Raw genomic sequence first — 23,142 nt, forward strand, 5'->3', positions numbered from 1 at the left:
TTATGTATCTGATAATAGTCTAGTATCCAGAATATATAAAGAACAATGATGGCTCAACAATAAAAAGACAACCTGATTTTTTAAATTTTGCATAAACATTTCTCCAAAGGAAATATAAAAATGGCCTCTAAGCTCATGAAAAGATGCTCAATATCATTAGTCATTAGGAAACGCAGTGAAACCTCAGTGAAACACCACTTCACATCTACTAGAATGGCTATCATCAAACAGATGGACAATAACAAGTGTTGACAGGGTGTGGAGAAACTGGAACCCTCATTCATTGCTGCTGGGAATGGAAAACAGTGACAAGAATTCTACTCCTTGATACATATCTGAAAGAACTGAAAATGTTTATCCACACAAAAAGTTGGGCATAAATATATTCATAGCCAACCCAGATGTCCATTAACTGATGAATGGATAAATAAAAAGTGGTATATCCAAGCAATAGATAGAATACAGCCTTAAAAAGGAATTTGGTACTGATGCATGCTATAACATGAAGTAACTTTAAAAACATGCTAAGTAGGGGCGTCTGGGTGGCTCAGTTGGTTAAGCATCTGATTCCTTATCTCAGGGTCTTGAGTTCAGGTTCCGAGTTAGGCGTAGAGCCTACTTAAAAAAAAGGGGGGGCTCTCATGTTTTTATTTGTTCATTCATTCCTCAAAACTTTATTGATTATTATAATCTGCTGGGCCTTGGGGAGAGACTGTGAGTTCCCTCAAGGAGTTTCCCCAAGGAGTTCACTGTGTAAGATAAGAGGAAAGGCTGGATACAAATCCCTGTAAGACCCCACCAGGAGAGCCATCAAAGAGCTATGTGTAGGCTCAGCTGTGGCCCATCCCATGGGGCAATGTCTTTGCATGCAAAATTTATGGGACACATGAAATATATTTGAGGGACCCAGAATCAGCTCAGCATTGGACTGCATTTCCTGTTCCACCACCAGCATTATGTTATTACCAAAAATCAGGAAATGGCAGCACAATCTTGATCTTAGCAATGTAGTACAAACTTCAAACAACGACATATAAAAGTCGACATATAAAAGTCAGGAGGTTTCAAATAAAAATCAAAACATCTACCTTCTTTTAAAAACCTGGCAGGGCTGGCATGCATATTCTGGCATACAATTTTCAGGTGGGGGGGGGCCTACTGTCTGCTCCCACTCACAGGTGCACAATGGGCAAGAAGCTCCTGAACTGGATGGGACTGATGAGCTGGCTGATGGGCTCAAAGGCTTTATTCTACTATTCCCTTTATTTCGTATGTTTAGATGTCCATAATCAAAGGTTAAGCAAAAATTGGGGGGTATGCATTCTCCAACTGGCCCTAGTCCCCACCGTACTCTATTGTCATTGGGCACAATGTTAGTTACCATACATTAGGCTTAAGCTACTCATTTTCTTAGTAGTATTAAAAGGCAACCAAACTCTTTCCCACATTTCACTTGTCTGCCTCATCTTCCTCATCCGTGCAAGGCCCCTGCTGGCATCTGAGTACTGTCTCTCAAAAAAGCCTTAAGTCAGGGCGCCTGGGTGGCTCAGTGGGTGAAAGCCTCTGCCTTTGGCTCAGGTCATGATCTCAGGGTCCTGGGATCAAGGCCTGCATCGGTATCTCTGCTCAGTGGGGAGCCTGCTTCTCTTTCTACTTGTGATCTCTGTCTGTCAAACAAATAAATAAATAAAGTCCTAAAAAAGAAATAGAAAGATCAGCTCTTATTTAAAAAAAAAAAAAAAAAAAAAAAAAAGCCTTAAGCCGAGGGCACAGCCTGGTGGCCAATGGCCACACTTGGCCCATACATGTGTTTTTTTTTTTTTTTTTTTTTTTTTAAAAGATTTTATTTATTTATTTGACAGAGAGAGATCACAAGTAGGCAGAGAGGCAGGCAGAGAGAGAGAGGAGGAAGCAGGCTCCCTGCTGAGCAGAGAGCCCAATGTGGGACTCGATCCCAGGACCCTGAGATCATGACCTGAGCCGAAGGCAGCGGCTTAACCCACTGAGCCACCCAGGCACCCAAGGCCCATACATGTGTTTTTGTTTGGCCCAAAGAATGCTCCTCACTAGGAGTTCAATGATAAGCGTCACTTGCCAATTATCTCCAGTCTTCACCTCCTAAGACATTATTATTGGCCTAGTAATGTTTTTTTGTTCCTCATTTGCCTCTGAAGGTATTTGAATTTTAAAATCTCAGACAGGGGGCACCTAGGTGGCTCAGTGGGTTAAGCTGCTGCCTTATCTCCAGGTCCTGGGATCGAGCCCCACATCGGGCTCTCTGCTCAGCGGGGAGCCTGCTTCCTCTTCTCTCTCTGCCTGTCTCTCTGCCTGTTTGTCATCACTCTCTGTCAAATAAATAAATAAAATCTTTAATTAAAAAAAAATCTAAGAGGGCGCCTGGGTGGCTCAGTGGGTTAAGCCGCTGCCTTCAGCTCAGGTCATGATCTCAGGGTCCTGGGATCGAGTCCCGCATCGGGCTCTCTGCTCAGCAGGGAGCCTGCTTCCTCCTCTCTCTCTCTGCCTGCCTCTCTACCTACTTGTGATCTCTCTCTGTCAAATAAATAAATAAATAAATCTAAAAAAAAAAAAAAAAATCTAAGACAGGAGGGACATTGGTTTTATTCCGTATGTATGCTGGCTTGTAGGTTGGCACTGCCAGCCTTCAGGAGTCTTGAAACCCTGTCTGTCCACCACACTTTCCATGTAGTGGCTTTTGTGAAAGTCTTCCTATTTGGGGAGTTTTGTTTTGTTTTGTTTTTTAAGATTTTATTTATTTACCTGACAGACAGAGATCACAAGTGGGCAGAGAGGCAGGCAGAGAGAGGGGGGAAGGGAAGCAGGCGCCCTGCTGAGCAGAGAGCCCAATGCTGGGCTTGATCTCACGACCCTGTGATCATGACCTGAGCGGAAATCAAGAGTCGGACACTTACCTGACTGAGCCACCCAGGCATTCCAGAAGGAGGTAACTCATTCTGTGACTAAATATAGCTTATACTACTTAAAAACAAACAAACAAAACAAAAAAAAACAGGAAGTACATGATTACCTTGAAAAATTCACAAGTTTGGGGCGCCTGGGTGGCTCAGTGGGTTAAGCCTCTACCTTCGGCTCAGGTCATGATCCCAGGGGCCTGGGATCGAGTCCCGCATAGGGCTCTCTGCTCAGCAGGGAGCCTGCTTCTCCTCATCTCTCTCTGTCTGTCTCTCTGCCTATTTGTGATCTCTCTCTCTGTCAAATAAATAAATAAAATCTTAAAAAAAAAAAAGAAAAGAAAAATTCACAAGTTTTCTGTCAGAGAAAGAAATGCAGCCCAAAATAGGTTTAGGACATTATTATATCTCTATCAAGTTGATGACAAACATTTAAAAGTATAGTATTCCGTGACTATAAGAAAACACTTACACATATATATTACTCTAGTAGCCACAAATTGGTTGGATAAGTAAATTGCAAATGTTACAAGAGCTGTGGTCACACAATTCTATTTGGGAAATAAACTTCCAAGGAAATAACCAAAAAAACGAAAGGTACAAAGCTATTCCCACTAGTGCCATTTACAAGATAGAGACAAATATAAACAAACACCCACTGCCAAAACTAAATAATAAACAGAAAACTCTAACTTATTAACAGGATAGCAAACTACAAATTCTTCAAACGGCAAGGATGTCACCTATGGTCAATACATAATGAGCCAGGGAGAGAGAAGGATAAGTGACAAAACCTAAATGAAACAGAAAACAGTCTCACACTGATTTCACATGAATAAGTGTAATCATTGGCAAAGGTCAGAAGAGAATATGCAGAGGTGCCCAATGTTTGGGTTTGAAGTTCATCTATACCACAAATGAACAATTTCAAAGGGAAAGGTAGACTCGGATTGGGGAGGTAGATGAAGATGTTGATAGTGTTTTCATGGTAGAGATGAGGGGACAGAAGACAGAAGATGCGTGGGGAAGAGCAGCCCATCAGCCTGGGGGAGTGCAGAAGAGTTTCAGGGAACACTGCTGGCACTGAAACATCCAGAAGCTAACAGTCCCTGTTACTTACACAAACTAGGCATGGGCTTCACTTGTGGGTGGAATTTCTTAGGGTATATGGTAAGAATTAACCATTTCCCTCTCTTGCTTTTCATAAATTTGCTAACAGTCTCTATCAAAGGTGCTGATGGCGTAGATATGAGGGAACAGTGAATTCAGCCACTGGCAGGAGAAGGCCAGAGAGGACCCAGAAAACCGCAGAGGAGGTGACATTTGAAGTGGGTCCTGGAGGATAAGCCGCAATGTGTCAAGAAGACCAGAGCAAAGGGTGACGTAGGGAGAAGGAGCACCCTGGGCAAAAGCACAGGAATCGAGTGTTTGGGAAGCACTAACAAGCAGAAAGTGAGCGGGTTTGGAACTACAAGTTTTTGGCACAGAAAGATTTGCTGAACACCCACAACCTACTCCGTGTAGTTCATGACTACTTGCACCCCATAAAGCCAACCAAGGATAAAAATAATAAAAACAAATACACTAAAGCTTGAGCCATAGCACCCCCTGGCATGTAAAACAACTACAGACTCTCTTTGTTTGTTCTTTGTTTCCATGAATGTGTCTTGTCAGCCCAACACAGCTATAAACACATTTCTTGGGAAGAGTGACTGGTGTCCAATAGTTTGTGCAGTGCATAACCTAAGCAACTGTTCCTACCCACCCTGATTATGGTTAGTATTAAATGTGGAGATTAAAAGGATGTCCTGGCTCTGCGATGCGCTTGCTGTAGAGTCTTTGCCTGAGTTCTCTGATCAATCTGTTCCTAAGAGATATAAGAAAACACCCCTCTTCTCAGAATGACCTGACGCTATCCCATCGTCTTTTAAGTAGACTGCTATTGATTATTTAATTCATTAGATAACTTCTTTAACAAGCATTATTTGAGTAACAAATATGGGCTAGACTCTGTGCCCAAGCAAGAGAAAAAAATCAAACCAACAACAAGAAAGTAAGATATGAGCTCGTCTTCATGGGGCCTAGAAAATGAAAGAGAAAAGGGTCAAATATCTCTCTCCTCTATTTTCTACTTGGAATAATACACAAACTTCCTATAGCCTTTTTAGATTTCTCACTTTAGGCAGTATCCATTCAGTCCTCTTTTTTATCTACAAAATGAGGGTAGAGATGTGAATGATCTCTATTTCATTAGTAACGGGCTATATAACCAAAAAACAACAAAGCAGGGGATGGAGACAGTTCATGATCAAATGAACTTGGAAAGTGGGTCAAGTCATACTCCATCTTAGAGATTTAAGTTCAGGTTCACTAATTAAAGGGTCTGAAAAAGAACTTTTCACCTTTGGCTAATCCAGGATTTCCAAAACTTATCTGACCACAAACCATTTTTTTTTAACTTTATTTATTTATTTTAAAGACAGAAAGCAAGAGCAGGGAGAGGGGCAGAGGGAGAGGGAGAAGCAGACTCCCCGCTGAGCAGGGAGCCCAATATGGGGCTCAATCCCAGTACCCCGGGATGGTGACTTGAGCCAAAGACAAACGCTTAATTGACTGAGCCACTCTGGTGTCCTACAACTATTTTTTGTCATAGATTTTCTTTCTTCCTTTTTTTTTTTTTTTTTAATAGATTTTCCAACACTAAATTTAAGGAATCATTCTCAGAGTGTGAGCAAGTCATGGACATTCTGCATCAGAATCATCTGAGGGCACATTATCAAAATCCTGTAGAGAGTTCAAGGGCTTTAGGTAACACTATAAGTCATTAATGCTTTACAGGCAATAGTGAGTTAATGGCTGGTAGGACAGGTAACCAGTCACAGAGCTGTGCAGAACTGAGTGCAGGCAGTGTCCCAAGGAAACTCTAGGCTGGGAACAGTAGGACAGAATTAGACATCAATCACCTTAGTTCTGGTCCTGGTGATTCCCTTGGATTCAGTGTGATGTGACAGAAGCCTCTTCCCTCCAAGACCATCTGTGAAATTCTGGGTTTGGGATTAGACTCATAGGCATTGTGGAAATGTATGAAGACATTTTTTTTTTGGTCAGTGATTGGGTCTCACTACTGACATGGAGTATGTAGGAGCCATGAGTGCTAGAGGTTGGTGGTTACAGGGTATTTTCTTAACTTGAGTTGTCTTGGCTATTGCATGATTTTATGATGTTCCTCTGGACATTCAGATAAGAGGAGAAAATCCTACTACCACTTATCTAGTCAAGAAGTGCACATAAATGGTTTGACATGCACGGGAGTTTCCAGGAATGCAACTACAATCTTCAAGAGAAGATTATACTGTGTGCAGTTAGAATCTTACCAAGAACTTGACTGCCATTTTGGAAAATCACATCACCGATGGTAACAGTATTCATAGGCTTTAATTAAATTGCTACTGTTACATGCCTTGCAGCTGTCACATTCCCGTTGACTCTATAGTGCAAGCATTCAATGACTTCATTATATCACCTACAGCAAAGCTACTTGACATGTCAGTGTGCCTCTTGATAAGGACCAATGGCCAGGGCATATATCAATATCTCACTTTCTTCACCAGGAAAGTCTTGCCATGAAAAAAAAAATGTCAATTAAACTAAATAGTGTGCTTAGTGATATAATCGATTTTCATTTCTAGTATCAGTTTAATGTCACTGAAGACCAGTAACAGTATATTTCAGGTATGTCATATGATCTTTCCATAGTTATAGATATAAATAAACCTTATTATCAATGTATTTTATTTCAGGAAGGGAAAGAGGATATTACAGATATTGGTTGTAAAAAAAGAAAATTGGGTCCAACATATTTGATGATCATTGGGCAAAATATTTGCCAAGGGCAGTGTTGGTTGATGGGCTCTCATTTGCCCACAGCACCATCAACTGCCTCACTCAGTTCTCTGAGAAGACAACTGAAGACTTCTGAGTCTTGCCTAAAGTGAGTGCTGGTCAGCTGCCACTTTGGGACACCGCTTTCAACCAGAGCACAAGCCCCACCTGTGGAGAAAGACTGGAGCACCTGCTAAGGATCTCAGCGGTCTTTTTCAGACTTTTAAAAGATTCATTTCTGTGTGTTTCAAGTTTTGCAACTCTGTCCCTTGACCCATCTGAATGGCTGCCCCCAAGCCACAGAAAGAATTGGTCCTGCTCCATCAGGGGCACAATTCAATGCCTTCTCCCCCTGCAAAACCAGGACAATTACCTCCTCCACCGCTCTAGCCCCTAGATGTGTACTAGATGGTTGATGAGAGTAAAATTTCTTTGCACCACAGTTCAGTGCGACTCAGTCCAGCAGGGGTTAAAGCTGGCTTCTTGTCTCTGCTGGGGAGCCAAGCGGGATGGGGCTCCTCCTGTGACAGACGCAGATGCTGCCATGCTTTGTTGATTACAGTCTCCCACACCAAGGAAGCTTTGACTAGGTTTGACATAATCAGCTCACAGCCTCTGCCTGCACTCTTTCACAAACAGGCCATTTTCACATCTTTTTCATGGAATCCGACAAGCGGAAAAATAATTAATGTTACCTCAGCCCAACAATGACCCTGGCTCTGATTCAAAAAGAAGGCATGTTGCATAAACTGCCCTTTAATTGAGGGTTGGGGGCAGACCCCACATACTCCTGTATCGGTTCTGCCTCCCTGGCCAAGGCTGATTAAGGCTTTCCTAAGATTGGGGATCCATGGTCACTGAGAACTACTCAGTTTCAGGTTCAAAGAGTTTCTGTGAAAGAATTTTGTTCATGGTATTTAGCAAGCACAGACCTGTTGTGCCTGTCAGAGAATTCCAGATGGTACCGTTGGTTGTTCCCATTTTATTGATAAAGACAAAGTGACTGGCTCTTTGCAGAAGATCCAGCATTAGATTTCGGTATGTTTCTTTCCTTTCTTTTGAAAAAGAAAATACAAATGTATTTTAGTATAGACATCTACACAATCATTTACACTGTTGTGAGTGGTATAGCCATTCAAGTAGCAAAATGGTGGAGGCACTTTGGTACAGAATCCAGCAGACCCTCAAATGGTGGGATAAGGAGTTATCTGCTGACCCAGCAATTCCACTCCTAGGAATTCTCCCAAGAGAGCTGAAAATAGATGTCCACAAAAATTCTTGTATGTGAACGTTCATGGCAGCATTATCCATAGTGGCACGAAAGCGGAAACAACCCAAATGTCTCTCAAATGACAAGTGGATAAACAGAAGTGGTATAGTCATATGATAGAATATTATTTGGTATGAAAATGGAATGAAATATATGATGTAATATGGATGAATCTTGAAAAATTATGCTAAGAAGCCAGTCACACATAAGCAACATTTACTACATGACCACATATATGAAATGCCCAGAATGGGCAAATATAGAGAGATAGAAAGTAAATTAGTGATTGCTTAGGGCTGGGGAGAATGCAAGGCTGGGGACTAGATGGCTATGGCGTGCAGGGCTTCTTTCCGACATGACGAAAATATGTTCTAAAATTGCAATGTTCGTTGTGCAACTCTGTAAGTATACTAAAAGGCATTGAATTGTATACTTTTCAAAAAAGTATGTAATTTGCTAATCTTCTTCCAGAAAAATGATGGTCGAATTGCGGGCCAAGGAACCTGGTAATTTTCAAGATCTTTCGGCATGTCCGTGAATCCATACCTTTCTAACTATACATCCATGTGAGGCTGGATTTTTCTTTTCCTCTTCTTCTTCCTCTTTTTTTTCTTTTTAATGGCATTTTACATTTTAATAGCATAAGGAAATATCGTATATATAGCAATGCATGTAAGACATTTATAAAGTATAAAAACAGACATTTATGAGGTATAACAATCTTCAGTGACATATGAATTATAAGTAAATAAAGAAGCATATAACCAAAAGAAATATTTGTGGCTGTCACTCATGAACATTACATTTTAACTTCTAATGTAAGCTGGGTGTTGATAGAATTTTGTTTACTTTGAACAAAGCCGCCTCAGCTATATTTTGGGTTTTACTTTCCATGCAATGATTTCTGACAATAAAGAACTGCCTTTTGTGTACACAAATGTCCTTCACGAAGGGTTAAACAAATGGGCTTCAAGTCCTGAAATAACCAATAATAACTTTTTAGGTAATCTTATTTTCTCTCTGTTTGAATGGCCACTTCATGAGTTTTCTGAATGGATCGTGCATGTTAATACCATAGTTTCCTTTACCCAAGAACCTCATTTCTTTTTCTATTGACATTGAAATTATTCACTGTTTTTCCCTTCTATATTTTACAGCAAGGGTGGGTTTATGTTTTGTTTTGTTTATTTATTTATTTATTTGACAGAGAGCGATCACAAGTATGTGGAGAAGCAGAAGCAGGCAGAGAGAGGAGGAAGCAGGCTCCGTGCTGAGCAGAAATGCAGGGCTCAGGGCTCCATCCCAGGAAGGGGTAGGGTTTTTATGGCCATGTCCTTCTTGCATCTTTTTTTTTTAACTTTTATTATTATTATTTTAATTTTTTAATTTATTTTCAGCGTAACAGTATTCATTGTTTTTGCACCACACCCAGTGCTTCATGCAATCCGTGCCCTCTCTAATATCCAGCACCTGGCTCCCCAACCTCCCACCCCCCCCACCCCTTCAAAACCCTCAGATTGTTTTTCAGAGTCCATAGTCTCTTCTAGCATCTTTTATTAAAAAACTTGAACCATATACTCCTAGGACAGAAGTAAAGGCTATTTGAGGTATATCATATTCATCTGTTATTCTCCAAAGGTCCTCCTTGCCAACAATGACCATTTGCTCCAGGAAAATCTCCAGAGTGGATTTTTCTTTACATATTCAGCAACAAAGTGTAGCACGATTGACTGAATAGAGAACCAGATGTGAGACTCGAGCTATTTTTGATCAATCCATAGAAAAGATTTTCAAACATAGAAAAAAAACCTCTACATGGCCACTAGAAAATCTGGAAAATATGGAAAAGTAGAAGACAGTAAATAACTTTAGTGATTTGACCAACCACAGATGACTACCGCTCGCATTTCGGCACATTTCCTCTCGGTCTTTTTTTCTCACTCGTGGAGTTCTGACTCTTGTGAAGGGGCGAAGCTCTAGAAAGAGCTCTGTTGAGCAAGCCCCTTCCTTTCCTTGGTCCTTGGTTCTCTGCAAAGTAAAGTGGCTAATACCCACCTCGCTCTGGGGATTTGGTGAAGAGGAATCCTGATTATACTTCCTCAAGGCCATGTTTACTTACTGATTACAAAAGTAGCGTGTGGTCATTATAAAAGAAAATACTCTGTGTTTGTGTGCGGGCGCGCAGGTACACACGCAAGAGCATGTGTGTGTATCATAAATATAAAAAGCAGAAAACGGGATGAGATGGGGTATTGGATCAAGGTAGCAGATGAGAACACACATACCTTAAAATGACAGGAAAGTGATCTACATAGAAAAAAAGCTTATCGTAGGAAATGAGAACAGATGTCATTGGCAGAGCAGAGATCATGAGGAATTCCCAGAAGACAGAATGAAGAAAGAAAACAGATGAGTAAGAACAAATAAATGAGAGGAGAAGTTCCAAACGGGCTCAGACAAAGCTGTAAGTGAGGAAAAACAAATACGCAGACACACCAAACTCCGAGTCAGATAATGAAGATTCACCATCTTATTTTTGCAGTTCCTAAATCCAAAAGCTCTCAAAACAGAAAGTGGGTTTTTTCCCCATAAGTCTGGCACAAACTCGTTGCAGCAAAACCTGACCAGAAATGATATGAAATTATTTTTAGACTTTATCCATCTCACTCTGTGTGAATATTCATTAATTTCTTTGCAAAAATAAATAAATAAATAAATAATGTATCTGGTTATAGGGTGCTGCATCAGGTCCTGCTGGGAGGGTTTTGAAATATTCAGTAAGTACAATGAGCTATCTTTTTAAAATCCAAAAAATTCAGAATTCCAAAACATGGCTGGGATCGTCGGGATCTGGATAAAGACTGAATTTGTCCTTGTATCGGAAGAGGCCCGTGAGAGAAAGTAAGGACGGGTTTCCTATTAAGAGGAGAATAAGTAAGTTGTAGTATATTCCAGTGCAAGTAAAGATTGGAAAGGAAGAAATAAACTGTCCCTATTGCAGAGAACATGCTTGTCTGGAAAAACTCCAAGAGCTCTACCAAAAAAAAACCCCCAAAATCATGAAAAACAAAAACCACCACCATGATCTAGAACTAGTGAGTTTAGCAGATTCTTATGATTCAAAGTCAACACACAAAAAAGCAATCACGTTAACAACCATGTTATCAATGAGCAATTGAAAACAGAAATTAAAGCACAATAATGTAGCCAATCTATATAAAAACTACAAAATGCTGATGAAATAAGCAAAAAAAAAAAAAAAAAAAAGCTGAATAAATGGAGATAAACTATGCTCATTAATTAAAAGACCCAACATAGTAAAAATGGCAATGAACCCTAGATTAATCTATCCAAGTGCCAGCCAGATTCTTCGTGGATATAGACAAACTAATCCTGAAATTTATATGGAAAGACAAAGAAACTACAATAGCTAAAACAATTTTGAAAATGAATAAAGTGGACAAATCACACTACCTGCTTTTAAGACTGACTTACACACCTACAGTGATTAAGACAGGGCTGCATTGGTAGAGGGATAGACGCTTGGGTCATAGAACAGAGTGGAGTCTAGAAATGGATGGGCACAAAGTTTTGCCAGCTGATTTTTGACAAAGGTGGAGGAAGGATGATCTTGATAGCGAATGGTGCTGAAACTACCGGATATTTGTAGAACCTTGACCTCAGTCTCATAACTTATAAAAAAAAAATTAGCTCAAAATAGATCATAGACTTAAATGCCACACTTAAAACTATACAACTTTTAGAAGAAAACAGGAGAACGTCTTCATCCCCCTGGGGTCAGGTGAAGCATTTTGAGATAAGACTATGATTCTCTTTATACAATAATTCTTGCAGTGACAAAATGGCAATGATGGAAAAGAGATTAACTGTTGTTAGAGTTGTAGTCCTATCCCAGTTGTGCCGATGGCTACTGTAATTTAAATCTACACAGAATGAAATTTCATATAGCTGCTTACACATACACACAAGATTGCATATAAAACTGGTGAGATCCAGGGGCACCTGGGTGGCTCAGTGGGTTAAAGCCTCTGCCTTCAGCTCAGGTCATGATCCCAGGGTCCTGGGATCAAGTCTTACATTGGACTCTATGCTCAGCGGGGAGCCTGCTTCTTCCTCTCTCTCTCTGTCTCGCTCTGCCTACTTGTGATCTCTGTCTGTCAAACGAATAAATAAAATCTTTAAAAAAAAAAAAACACTGGTGAGATCCAAATAAGGTCAGTACCTGAGTTTATTCTATTACACTAACCTTAGCTTTTGGGCTTTGACGATGTATGCCACTTATGTAAAATATTATCAGTGTGGGGAGCTAAGTCAATGGTACACTGGAGCTCTCTCTGTTTTTTTCACAACTTTTTCAGCATCTGAAACAATTTTAAAATTTAATATAAAGTTATTAAAAGAAAAGCAATGAAATGATCATTGCAAAACTTCAGAAAGTGGTTATCTAAGAACAGCTGCAAGAAAATAGAATAACAAAAATGAAAATAGATGTAGGTTACTAGTTGTGTTGTAGCTCTGGGTTTGCTGGTATATCTGTGGCTCTTCATTGCCTTGCAATGCTTTCCACAGATGGAAGTGTGGGTGGGTGTAGGTATTGATCGATATTGATCGAGATTTTCATAGATGTCAATGTAGGTATGGAAACAGGGAGAGAGAAAGATATCTTACACGTTACTTCCCTGCTCATCAAGACAATATTCTCTTGGGAGAATTAGGTTTTATCACATCACTGACATACGTTCTTTCTGAAATAGACACTAATTCTGCATATGGATGTGTCTTCCTTCCCACAATGCTTCTGCTGAAACCACCTGTGGAGTTAGACAGTGCCTTGTTCACCTGTACTCACACAGCACTGCTCCTGACCCAGGGATGTTTCGTTTTATAGCAAATGAGGCCAGCAATGGGCTTATGAACATAGAATTCCTTTGTCTTACCGTGCTCCCTGTCATTCAAAAGCAGAGGCTTCATAGAACAATTGGCGGCCTTTTGAGGACTCGGTTGTGTCATCAGCATGGGTGACATTTCTGGCAGAACTAGGGACAGGCGTGCTCTAAATCGGTGAGTGAGCCCCACGCTACCCTTTCTTCCACGGTCAGGGTTCACAGGCCAAGGGATCAAGAAGTGGAAATGGCAGGGGCTCCTCTCACTATTATCCCTCCTGACCCATAAGCAGCCTTCGGCTTCCCAACTCCCACCTCCACTTCCCACCCCATGACTTTGGGCCGCGCTGGCAGAGAGCTCTTCATAGTTGCCAAGGAAGAGTTCCACAGGGGACACGGGAGGGGGTCCACAAAAGTGGAAGCTGGGCCTGCCCCCTGGCCGTGGTGGCTCTTCACTCCAGTGATCAACAAGCAAAGGGGTCAGGTCGCTGTACTGTTTGGGGTGATTGATCCTGACTCTCAAGAGAAAAGCAGGCTGCATCCACACAATGGAGGTCAGGAGGAATATGTCTGGAATGTGGGGGCTTCCCTGGGGCTGTGATAAAATTCAAAGGAAAACTACAGCAGCCCAGTTCAGGCAGGACTCTGTTATTGGCCTAGGTCCTTTAGGAAGAAAGGATCAGGCCACCCCACCAGGCTAGCGGCCTGGGCCAGCCAAGATCTCTGTGAGGGCAGAAGGACTATGGAATGAGCTGTGGATGAACCACCACCCAACATGGCCAAAGACTAAGAGAAGTTGAACTATCTGCTGGCCCCAAGGTTGCCAAGTTTTTCTGGACAAACAGAAAGAATGCTAAAATCTCCTAGCACAGTGGTTCTCCGATTCTGGTGTACATCTGAATCACTGGGGAAAGCTTTTTTAAAAATGCTGGGTCTAGAGTCCTCTGCTAAGCTTCCCGCTCAGAACCTTCCAGGTGCAGTGAGGGCACCTCATAGTTAGTGCCCAAGATGATTCTGACACCCCACTGCATCCAAGACCATTGTACTGGGAGGTGGGTATGTGGGGGAGCATTCCTGCATGGCCACTTTGTTCCCCAGCTGCCCAATATAATGATTCATGTGATGTTCCAAATAAGTGACACCCCTTGGAGCATAGCCCTGTAGACAGAAAAATTTAAATAGAAATACCTTACCTACTGGTCAAGGTACTCTTTTATCTTGCTTATGATTTTCAAGCTTTCGATAGACATTTAACTGTTTTCTGACGTGGAGATTTTGTGAGACGATAAGAAGAGATCTCGGCTGTGGATGTGCAGATTGAAACAGATTAAGAAGGAAGCATGAGGGGCGCCTGGGTGGCTCAGTGGGTTAAGCTGCTGCCTTCAGCTCAGGTCATGATCTCAGGGTCCTGGGATCGAGCCTCACATCGGGCTCTCTGCTCAGCAGGGAACCTGCTTCCCCCTCTTTCTCTGCCTGCCTCTCGGCCTACTTGTGATCTTTCTCTCTGTCAAATAAATAAATAAAATCTAAAAAAAAAAAAAAGAAGAAGAAGGAAGCATGAGGAGATCTCTTCTTTGTGCTCAGTTGCTAGCTCCAAGAATCTGGGTGCCATGACATTGAATTCTATCAAGGCCCATAAGGATGAGACATCCTCATCCCTGGAGGCAAGAGGCTGTGTTTCTCACCTAAAAGGTGGAATCATTTCTGGCACCCGAAGGCTGGTGAAAAGGTCCTGTCCCTTTGCTCAAAGATACTGTTACTCCCAGAGTCAGTGGCCTGTTTTGTTCACGTCTTTCTTTAAATAATGGTAATAAATTTGTGATATTCATCATCAACTTCTCTCCTGACCAGTGGTGGCCTTTTTAAGATGCAAATCCGGTTAGGGCTGCTTTCCAGGAGGGTTCAACTTTCACCTGCAAAAAGACCCTCCTCTGTGTCTTCCCATCTCTGGCAACTTTCCTCCATTTAATCAAAAGTGCCATACTCTTGAAATTCCCTGGTGCCTGACTCCACCATCCAAGGTGACTGGCCACTTGGCTATCTTTGTGGTTGTAGGTGGTAAATCAATAGCAAAAATGGGGGGGGCACCTGGGAGGCTCAGTCATTGAGTGTCTGCCTTTGGCTTGGGTCATGATCCTGGAGCCCTGGGATCAAGCCCTGCATTGGGTTCCCTGCTCAGTGGGAAGCCTTCTCCCTCTCCTACCTCCCCGCCAACTCCTGCTTGCGTTCCATCTCTCGCTGTGTCTCTCTCTGTCAAATAAATAAATAAAAATCTTTTTAAAAATAGCAAAAATAGGGCGCCTGGGTGGCTCAGTGGGTTAAGCCCCTGCCTTCAGCTCAGGTCATGATCTCAGGATCCTGGGATCGAGTCCCGCATCGGGCTCTCTGCTCAGCAGGGAGCCTGTTTCCTCCTCTCTCTCTCTCTGCCTGCCTCTCTGCCTACTTGTGATCTCTCTGTCAAATAAATAAATAAAATCTTAAAAACAATAGCAAAAATAGTAATATACAAAGCACAGAACTTCCTCTGACATTAGCACCCAGAGGGGTGGAATTATCTCCATTTTAAAGAAAACTGAAACCAAAGGCCCCACACAATCCAAAAGCAGAAAAGACAGGGTTAGAACCAAGGACTGCCTGCTCCCCAGCCCACTCATCTCAGTGTCCCTGCTAAGATGTTTATCCCTGGCTCAAACTCCCCCAGCACCCCACCACCACCACCATATGTGTCATATCTGGTATCTCTGGAAAATACAATCTTTTCTGTTTTGTTCAGGTTTTTTAAGTTTTTACCTCATGTTATTTTAAGGAAAATACAATTTCTTAAGTCATTGTTTCCCAAATTGGGTCGATGATAAGAATTTATCAAATGAAAAATACAACCTCTGAAATCCCAGGCCAGAGCACTGAATTTGAGTCATTAGCACAGAGCCCAGGGAAGCTGCATGTGGAATCGGGCATCCCCGTTTGTGAACGATCATCATAATCAGAGGGATTTCTACTCGCTCGAGAGTTGGACAAGGTAAATTATTGGGGGGTGGGGTCCTTAAGTAGCTCACAAGTCCCACCGGATACAATCCTCCAGGGAACACCCTAGAAGGAATCAGGGGAAATGAGAACATAGAGTGCAGGTTTCCCACCCTGAAGCTTGATTTTGGCTAAAGTTCCTACAGATGACTAAATAATGACCTTTTCTTTGAATGAGAATTGTAGAGTCATGCTACTTGAGTTGGCATTCTGGCTCCTCAACTTCTCAACCTTGTGAGCTGGGACAGGTTACCTAATTTCTCTGGGCCCCCACTTTCCCATCAATGAAATGGGGTAATATTTGTAACTTTCACCAAAGATGCTATAAGAAGAAAATAAGATGAGACTTAAAATAGTGTTCGGTACATAGTAAGTATTCAACAGATGTTATTTGTTATTATGGTCTTAGATAATAATATCAAATGGTAATAATGTTACTACTCAAGCTCCAGTTTGTAGAACAATCAGAGCACAAAAGGACTTTCACCTCTTCATTTTCTTAACCGACCATATACGAACTTCTAAAACATGTCTGATTGTGTCCAGTGCTTTATGTGTAATTTTAAAGTTTTTATTTTGAAGTTATTTAGATCCACAGAAAGTAAGAGAGGCCAAAACAGTAAGAAAGGCCTGTGTAGGGTTCCTATAGCGTCCCCCAATAACATCCTACATACATAAACATAATACCATTCTTTGTCAAGATGAAACTTCCCAGAAAAAGAAACTGATGCTAGGTCAAGCAACTTGCCTAAAGACAGACAAACTCAAGGTCTTCAACGGAAAAATAATAATTCTCTTAATTTGGGGGAGCTGGAGGGAGTAGGGGTCAGAGAAGAAACAATCAGAAGATAGGGAATTCTCCTTTTGAAGAGGACTGAGCACTCTCACTGATAAAATATTTCACCTTTTTGGACATAGCTATCTATTTTAACCGATTTAATTCCTGCAAACACCTTTAAGAGAGAGCAGAGCAGATAATTCCAACTTAGCATAAAAGGAAAGTGACATTTAAACAATTTGTCTCAAGTCACATGGCAGACTCAGATACAGTTGCCTTGAAAAGTGTCCAGAAAAATGGTTACCTAAACAGGAACTGAGTCCAGGGTCCCATTCCAAACCTTCCAAGCTGCCACCGGGAAATAAACAAGCCAGGAGTTGTCATGTCTCAATGAACAGTTTGCTTAGGAGGAGAGCAGAACCGCTGGTGGGCTAGATATCTAGAGACCCTTCCCTGTTTCCTCCTAAACTCATTTCAAATGATAACAAGCAGCCTTGAAATGAGACACAGACACCTGAACTCCTGCTTTCACCCTGGAAGGCAAGGCACAGGGACCGCAGGAAAGAGAAGTTACGCTGGCCTTTCAGCTGCCCAAACCCCTCCCAAGAAGCCTTTCTGTTGTAAAGCATAAAAGTGAATTTGGCTCCCTCTTAAAAACCCATGCACCAAACTGGATTTACTCTCTGAGTGCAGGAAACTTTACAAAGATTATGGAAACAGAAAAGAATTCGAGATGAACACATACTGTACATTTCAGTACAGGTGACAGGACAATTAGAAATCTAGTTAAGCTATAGAAAATCTCCATAAATCTGGGAGGGATTTAGGTCTTGGTGTGCTTTGGTGTAACCCATCATCAGACGCATGTTGTACTTGGTCCCCGTGCATACAGACTCCCCAGGTGCGGGGAAGATGATGTAAAGGGGAAGAATAAAGAAGTGATTTTTCTCTGATCCACCTTTTGTGTGGGGCAAACAATTAGGTGGCACCGGTGCCTGTGAGTGGAGCTGAGTGAGTCCCTGAATGTTGCTCTGTTTTGCAAGTTTTGCATGTTCCTTTTAAAAACAACTAATAAGAACAGTCCCAAAGAACTAAAAAACAGCTAAGAGGGAAGAAACAAAAATGCTCAAAACCAAAGACTAACCTTGTCGTAGCTTCTTTGGCTACCTTATTGGCATATTCTCCAAAATAAAATAATAATAATACATTTTTCATTAAGCAGAGGTCTACCTACCTGTAAAAGCTGTTCTCTTTCAATGATGCCAAATCAAGGACTCTACCTTATATATGATCTCAACCAACAGTCGGCACACTTTTCCTGTAAAGTGCCTAAAAGTAAACATTTCAGGGGCACCTGGTGGCTTAGTCATTAAGCGTCTGCCTTTGGCTCCGGTCATGATCCTAGGGTCCTGGGATCAAGCCCCTCATTGGGCTCCCTGCTCCATGGGGAGCCTGCATCTCCCTCTACCACTCCCCCTGCCTGTGCTCCCTCTCTCGCTGTGTCTCTCTCTGTCAAATAAATAAATAAATAAATAAATAAATAAATAAAAGGAAGCCAACATTTCAGGCTTGAAGGAGCTCGTGGTCTGTGTCTACCACTCAGCTCTGCAGTGGGAGCCCCACCGTAGCTTTGGACGATATGCAAATGAAAATCAATAAAACTTAGCTTAAATGCTGGAACTTTGGATTTCATAGAATGGTCATGTGTCACAAACTTGTATTTTGATTTTTTCCAGCATGTAAACGTGAAGAAACCATTCTTGTTCTCAGGCTGTATAAAAATTGGCCTCCGGTGGGATCTGGCCAGAGGGCTGTAGTCCACTAACACTTGATCTAGACCTACTCCACCTCTCAAATCTCTATGCAGCAATTCCCTAAAAGGCTCAGGAACGTAGAGGCAACCCAGGTCTGTGGACGGGTCTGATCCCCAGTTTGCTGGAGCCACGGTCCTTTCTTCTGACCTCCTGTGCCATCCATTAGGCTTGAACTCTTGTGATAGGATTCCCCTTCCGCTCCATGATTACTGTTTCTAAGCGTGGGTAAAACATAACACACACTTAAGGGTGTCTTGTAAAGCAGCTTTAACCAGTGGACCCCAAAATGGCTTCCCAGCCTCTCTAGAGGTCATACTGGGCACCCCCTAACCCCACACTTTGGGCAGGGTGATGATGTTTGCCTGAGCTAGAACAGGCTGAAAGAGGTCCTTTCTCTGACAAAGAGAGTTCAGGAGAAGAAAACCCCCTGCCCTTTTTATCAGGGATTTCTGTTGGGTGGAATGAAAGACTGCCTTAGGGTACTTTGGGAATTAGATGTTTATCTGCTAGAGCAGTTTCCCCAATGAGAGGCCCGAAAACAAACCTTGAATGTCAGAGAATGGAGTTTCCTTGCAGGGAGAGTTTTGCAAATCTTTCCAAATTCCAGCCAAGCCCTGGAGATTCAGCCCTGTGCCTTACACCTGGAATAGTCCCAACCCTGGGAAGTCTGGGCTGGTAGCACAGATTTCCCTGTAACCCCAAGGTCAAGCCTAGGACAGGAAGAGAGAGTTTTGCTTTGTCTGGGTGGGGGACCACCAGTGAGAGGGAGGCCCCGGATAGGGAGGCAATGAAAAAAAAAAAAACTTTCAAGCGACTGTCAGTCTAAAGAGGGGCAACTGTAAAGGCAAGGCCCAGAAAGTACTGGTGATAGGGCCTCCAGTGACGAGGGAAGCCACAAATACACCAGAAGTATATGCTTCTGGAGTAACAAGTCCAAATTCCTCTGTGTTGGGGTGGAGCTCATGGCCACATTCCCTCCCACAGAGCTGACTGGGATGCTTGTGCCTCTGGTCTAGATAGAACGAGGGTGAAGTAGGGAGAAGGAAGGTCAAGGTAGGGTGAACTGAAGATGGGGGTAGGGCATGGGGTTGGGGGGTGAAGGGGTAGGGGAGACTTCCAACCAGGCTCTGATATTGGCCTGACCAGCCCCCTAGCCTTTCTCTGTGTGATTTTGCCAGAAGGGAGGGATTTGGTTTGGTTGGTTGATTGGGTGCTGTCTAGTTGTTCCACTAGTAGAAAGCATTTAAAGCCTCAAAAGTAAGCCAAACTGTGCGGTCCCTTCTCCATGCAAAGGTCTGGCAGGCAATCAGGAGTAGGAGTTCATTGTTCTGACAGGAACCAATTACCAACGGTTAGCACAGGGCAGGCAGAAGCCCAGAGGAAAAAGGGTCCTCTCTCCCTTGAAGCCTGAAGAAACCAAATTCAGGAGCAGAAGCTTTTAACCCAGTAAGGCTTCCTAAGGAGCTGTCAGGAAGCAAAGACGAAGCCCCAAGAGACAGGAAATAAATATTATGATTTTCATTTCGCCAAAGATGAAACTGGGACCCTGAGTTGAAGTGGCAGGACTGAAGTAGGATCAATAAACAGGGAGAGAAAGGAAAGAAGACGGATTTGTGAATTTGTCCTCATGGTCCAATGTAAAAATGAAACAGAACGAAACAGCAAAGAAGAAAAATAATTAAATAAGGTGACAGAAATAAAATCAAACCTGTATGAAAATGAATGTGCGTGTGAGAAGCTCACGTACAAAAGAACAAGGTTTTCAGAATGTTTCGGATATGAAATCTGCAGTATGCTGTGAGAAAGTCATAACTTAAAGAAAAACTATCTTCCAAAGGTTATGGTTGTGGAAGGCAGATCCACAGACACCATGAAGTGCTGCTGGGAAGAGATCAAGGTTTTATGTGAATAGCAGATGCCATCTGCACACATCTTAGAGTGGCTTCTGAAATAATTTTGTAGAAGTGGAATTTCTGGGTCAAAATAAGTATAGTTTAATTTTTTTTTTTTTTTTTTTTTTTACTTATTTGACAGACAAGTAGGCAGAGAAGTAGGCAGAGAGAGAGGAAGGGAAGCAGACTCCCTGCTGAGCAGAGAGCCTGATGGGGCTCGATCCCAGGACCCTGGGATCATGACCTGAGTAGAAGGCAGAGGTTTTAATCCACTGAGCCACCCAGGCACCCCAAGTGTAGTTTAAATTTTGATATGGATACGGCCATTGGAATTGCTAAATAGTAGAACTAATTTATGTTGGTACTGGTAATGTACGAGACTATGCATCACCAGTGTTGAAATTATAGATCTTTTTCAATTTAATACGAATAAAAAACACACCAGTATTTGTTTTCATTTGCATGTCCCTGACTGCTAACGAGGCTGAATATCTTTATGTAGGTAGTAGCATCTTGTATTTCTTCTGGGAATTGCCTGCTCTGTATTTGTTTTTGATGGATTTGTTGCTCAAAATATATGGAAAGCACTAACTTTTCATATGAAACTGTTTCCAAGGTTATGAAAATATCTTCCTACATCATCTTGTAATATTTCAAACTTTTGTATTTGTTTTTATTAATTTCTTTTTTAACTCATCTGGACTTTATTTTTATATATGTCATTCATAAGAGTTTAAATTTATGTTTCTTTACAGCATTCAGTGGCTCTAACTCTTTGTTTTGAGTGTTTTCCCTTTTCCCACTGGTTTGAAATGCCATTTTGATGATATTTTAAATTCCAGTGTGTGGATGGGTCCCTTTGTAGAATCTCCAAACTGTCTCCTTGATTCATTCATATTTTCCTGCACCTTGATGCTTACTGCTTTGGAGTCTGTAAATGCTATGTCTTAATAACTGGTCAGGGGTGGGCGGAAATACATATATCTTCTTTTCCAAAATTGTCTCATATATTTCCTACTCCAGATAAGCATTGGAATTCATTGCTTGCATTACAAAATTCTTCTGGGACTTCAACTGGCATTGCATTAAATTTATTGATTGTCTTGGGGGGACAGTGACATCTTTATATAGTGTACTTAAGAACATAGTATTTTTTTACGACATTCGGTAATATTTTCTGGATTTTAATAAAAATATTTACATATAATGTGGAGCCTGCCTTTTCTGTGTCAAGTTGTTCCTAGGAATTTTATAGATTTTTATTGTTATTGAGAATGGACTCTTCATTTTTATTTTCTAACTGATTATTATTCTAGTTAGGAAAGCCATGACTTTTTCGTGTGTAAATCTTATATCTGATTGTGATCGTGTTACTGAACTATTTCATTAGTTGTTGTTTTTTTAAAAGATTTTATTTATTTATTTGAGAGAGAGAGAGAGCAAGAGCACAAGCAAGGGGAGTGGCAGGGGGAGAAGCAGACTTCTAGCTGAGCAGGGAGCCCAACTGGGGGCTTGACCCCAGGACCCTGGGATCATTACCTGAGCCAAAGGCAGACACTCAACGAACTGAGCCACCTGGGAGCCCATTTTATTAGCTTTAATAGATTTTTAGATAATTCTCTTGTATTGTTTAGAGAGTACTATTACCCATCAATAAAACAGCAAATCTCTTTCTCTCCTTTTTCAATATTTATGCCTCCTGTTTATTGTTCTTACTGACTAGTTAACTCCAGTTTGATGTTGAATAGTATAGGTAGCAGTGTTAACTTTTTCCTCATTCCCATCTTTAATGGGAATGCTTTAAAAGTATTGTTGTGGGGTGCCTGGGTGACTCAGTGGGTTGAGCCTCTGCCTTCAGCTCAGGTCATGATCTCAGGGTCCTGGGATCGAGCCCCACATCGGGCTCTCTGCTCAGCAGGGAGCCTGCTTCCCATTCTCTCTCTGTCTGCCTCTCTGCTTACTCGTGATGTCTCTCTCTGTGTCAAGTAAATAAATAAAATCTTTAAAAAAAATAAAAATACTGTTGTTAGTTCCTGGTAAAATCATATTCTTCTTTTTTTTAAGATTTTATTTATTTGGGGGCACATGGGTGGCTCAGTGGGTTCAAGCCTCTGCCTTCAGCTCGGGTCATGATCCCAGGACCCAGAGGTTTGTTTTTTTTTTTTTTTTTTTAAGATTTTATTTATTTATTTGATAGAGATCACAAGTAGGCAGAGAGGCAGGCAGAGAGAGAGGGGGAAGCAGGCTCCCCATTGAGCAGAGAGCCCGATGCGGGGCTCGATCCCAGGACCCTAGGATCATGACCTGAGCCGAAGGCAGAGGCTTTAACCCACTGAGCCACCCAGGCACCCCGACCCAGAGGTTTTAACCCACTGAGCCACCCAGGTGCCTCAAAATCATGTTCTTAAACTAAGGAATGTTTCTTTTATCCTTAGCTCAATGGGAAATAGTTTTGTTGATGTTCACTGATTTATTTAGCTTTAATAAGATCTAAGTGACTTTCTTTTTAGAAGATTTTTAATTTATTTATTTGACAGAGAGACTGAGTGTGCAAGAGAGCACAAGCAGGAGGAGCAGCAGAGGGAAAGAGAGAAGCAGGCTTTCGGCTGAGCAGGGAGCCTGATGTGGGGCTCGATCCCAGGACCTGG

Source organism: Mustela lutreola, chromosome 9 (assembly GCF_030435805.1).
Source record: "Mustela lutreola isolate mMusLut2 chromosome 9, mMusLut2.pri, whole genome shotgun sequence".
In the NCBI taxonomy this organism is placed as follows: Eukaryota; Metazoa; Chordata; class Mammalia; order Carnivora; family Mustelidae; genus Mustela; species Mustela lutreola.